Below are 3,125 nucleotides of genomic sequence, written 5' to 3'. Positions count from 1 at the left end.
ACTCCAGTATAATATGCTGGAGTATTTTCCGGATCTTAAACAGTGTTTTCATTCAAATTTATCTTTACATGAAAAGTGATTAAATTTCGATTACTTTTGAAACTATGACTATTTTTGAATGACCACTTGTAAATTTGGCTATTTTTGAATTTCTTCCGATCAATCTCACCAGTTATTTCTTCATTTATTTATTTCTCTCTAGTTTCTTCATTGGCTCATCTCATCACACCTGAAATTATATTTTTCAAGAAAAGAAAAAATAAATTTAACCAAAGTCCTTAGCGGGCCGGGCCGACCCGCCCCTTTTTTCTTTTACCCGAGCCGAGTATCAGGCAAAGTGGAAAATCGCGTCACAGTTCTGGAACCAACATAGAGTACAACAACAGAGGTAGCAGGAAAATGTGGAAAGACAGAGGACCTGGAGTGAAGATCCTCTGGCTTTGGGCCATTGGAACTGCTGGCAGTATAATACCCTTCTTCTCCATTTCTTGATTTTTTTTTTTAATTTTTATTTAGGACTTAATACCTTTTTACCCAATATTCACTTTTCTTCTTTCTTGCAGTTTTAGTGACCAGCGTTGTGAGGACCAGAATGCGGGATATGGAGCAGCTCATGAATTCTCAACAACAAACACCTCAACCTATTGACTCACCTGTGATCAGCGACAATAGTGATACTCAAGCGGATTCTGAGGACTTCATTCGGGAGGAGAAAGTGTGAGAAAGTTGTATGCTACGTGTTTGATGATTTGTCTGAACGATGAGTTTAATTGTTCCTTCGCATAATTTGGAATTATTTGACCCTTTTCGGTTCTCTCATGGTTTCCCCTTTTCTCATTTTGCATTAGCGTTTTAACTTCACCGGCTTTATTTGAATGCTGTATAAAGTACACAACCAGTAAATCAGCTGACGAGCTTGATTGAGAAGTGATACTTGGTCATTATATAGGGATCCTTCTTCCTGTCGATCCTTGGTTTTCTTCATTATTTAGAACGGCATTCATGCGAGTATGACTGTAGTTTCTAAAGTTTTTCTTTTTCCTTGTATTAAGGTAATCCTTTCTAGAGGTAATGGCTTTTATAGAACCCATTTTTGGAGTTCAAATGTGCAAATTAGTGCGGCTGTACTGAGATTGAGCTTAATAAAGCTGGGTTCTTATATCATGTAAAAGAATATGAGCATCTAATACAGAACTGAGATTGAGCTTAATAAAGCTGGGTTCTTATATCATGTAAAAGAATATGAGCATCTAATACAGAACGAACGACGATAACTAAAGTGATCCAAAAATGCACCCAAGGGTGTGGCCTATTGGTCAGTGAAGTGGGTTGAGACCTTGAGGTTCTCAGGTTCAAATCCCAGCGGAGACAAAAACACTATGTGATTTCTTTCCATATGTCCAAGCATTGGTAGATAGAGTTACCTGGTACCTATTGCTAGTGGGAGGTAGTAGGTATCCCGTGGAATTAGTCGAGGTGCGCGCAAGCTGACCCAGACACCATGGTTATCAAACCTTTATAACACAATATAGTTGCTCTAGAGGGCCAAAGGCATATGAGAACTTCATTTTTACCAGAAAGAAGGTTTGAGTGGCTTGCCTATTGTCTTGTCATTCTGGAATTCATCAATCAGGTAACCTCACGCATGCCCATCCCAATGGCTTTAGGAAGGAAACGGGTTCATCTACCTTAGTAGCCATACTTTCCTCCCACACTAAGGATTTATTGCCATTCATTGTTATCAAGATGTGTGAAAAGGCAGCTTTCTCACTAGTCTTTCCAATTAGCTTTTTGAAATGTTGCTCGATATTTTTGTTTCAGATCGTGTTTATAGATTCGGATTGCTCCATTGCCATTCTTTCGAGTTGTGGATAGATGAGGTTTGATAGTTCACTATTCTCTGTTGGAGGATCTTGTATCAAGGTTTAGGCTCAGCATGTTTGTTTCAAGAGAAACTGGGAATCTTGACAACATATAGTAGCTTAGAGCTGCCTATCTTTGTCTTACCATAAGTTTTATGCTTTGTAAGAGTCATGGCCTCTTTTTGCCATACAAAGTGTTCTTGTCGTATACATGTCGAGGCATAAATCTTTTACTTATTTTTTACTTTTATTTTATTTTGGTATGATGATGATATGAGTTGAGCATAAATGAAGAAGTGAGGATCCATATAGCTGACTTGAACTTGCTTGAGGCTGAGGCGTAGTTGTTGTTGTTGTTGTTGTTGTTGTTGTACATGTTGAGACATATTAAAGTGTATAATTAATATGTTATCAATGAGTCTTAGACTTGACTCTTGATGGGAATGCAGGGTAGACGGAGAGAACTTAATAAAGCTGTAAAATTTATTCATCTTTGATTGTTACCTTTGCTTTGAGGTGGAGACAAACTAAACTGGATATTAGATGAAATGACATTACTCTGCATCTCAAACCGAACAATGCCTCCTTAGATATCATAGATTTGAGACAGTAGAGAATCTGCTTACCTAATTTGTTTCTACTATTGACTTCTGGGTTTGTATATACCTCTTTAATTTTGTAGATATTGAGACTGTAGATAATGTACTTATCTGATATGTTTCTAATATCATGTTCGGGGCTTGTGTTTTGTGTATTAAGGAAATTACTCCGATGATTAAATTAGAATTTTAAAGATTAGCTGTTCAAGACTGTTTCATTTTCGGGGCATGAGATTTGATGAATGGCAAGAAAGAAAGACCAGATTGTATACAAATAGGCTTTCTGATGCTTGAAATATATAGCAAGAAAATGTTCGTGTGCTAAAGCCACACGAGAAAGGAACTGGGAAATAAAAGCCACATCAAGCCATTGTATTTAGTTGTGTAAATTGAAATGGGGTATTGCCTCGTAATTTTTGTTACAGCGATTTTCGGATTTAACGAATGTTTCTAGATATTCGCTGTGATTTTACCGGTAATTTCAGTGCATTTCTTTCAAAAAGGGTTCAACAAGAGGTTTGCCTAGTTCGAGAAAATGGAGGATTTTTATCAACTCATAGTTTCACAAACTATGCGAGGGCGATTTTTTCCTTTTACAAACTCCATAAGTTGGGTATTAGTTGTTGCATGGTCAAGTAATTTGCAAGTGAACAAGCAAGTAGAC

The 3,125-nt window shown here is 37.2% G+C and overlaps 1 long non-coding RNA gene across 1 annotated transcript; it reads left to right on the top strand.

Annotated features, from left to right (window-relative positions):
• Positions 1 to 329: 329 nt before the first annotated feature.
• On the top strand, positions 330 to 968 carry LOC107821730 (uncharacterized). The gene is made up of 2 exons (XR_001656214.2): positions 330 to 463; positions 564 to 968. It is a non-coding gene; the product is annotated as an uncharacterized LOC107821730 (long non-coding RNA).
• The last annotated feature ends 2,157 nt before the right edge of the window (positions 969 to 3,125 follow it).

The sequence above is a fragment of the Nicotiana tabacum genome, chromosome 13 (genome assembly GCF_000715075.1).
Source record: "Nicotiana tabacum cultivar K326 chromosome 13, ASM71507v2, whole genome shotgun sequence".
Classification (NCBI taxonomy): Eukaryota; Viridiplantae; Streptophyta; class Magnoliopsida; order Solanales; family Solanaceae; genus Nicotiana; species Nicotiana tabacum.
The sequence above is the reverse complement of the archived record's forward strand: the minus strand, read 5'-3'. Positions and strand labels throughout refer to the sequence as shown.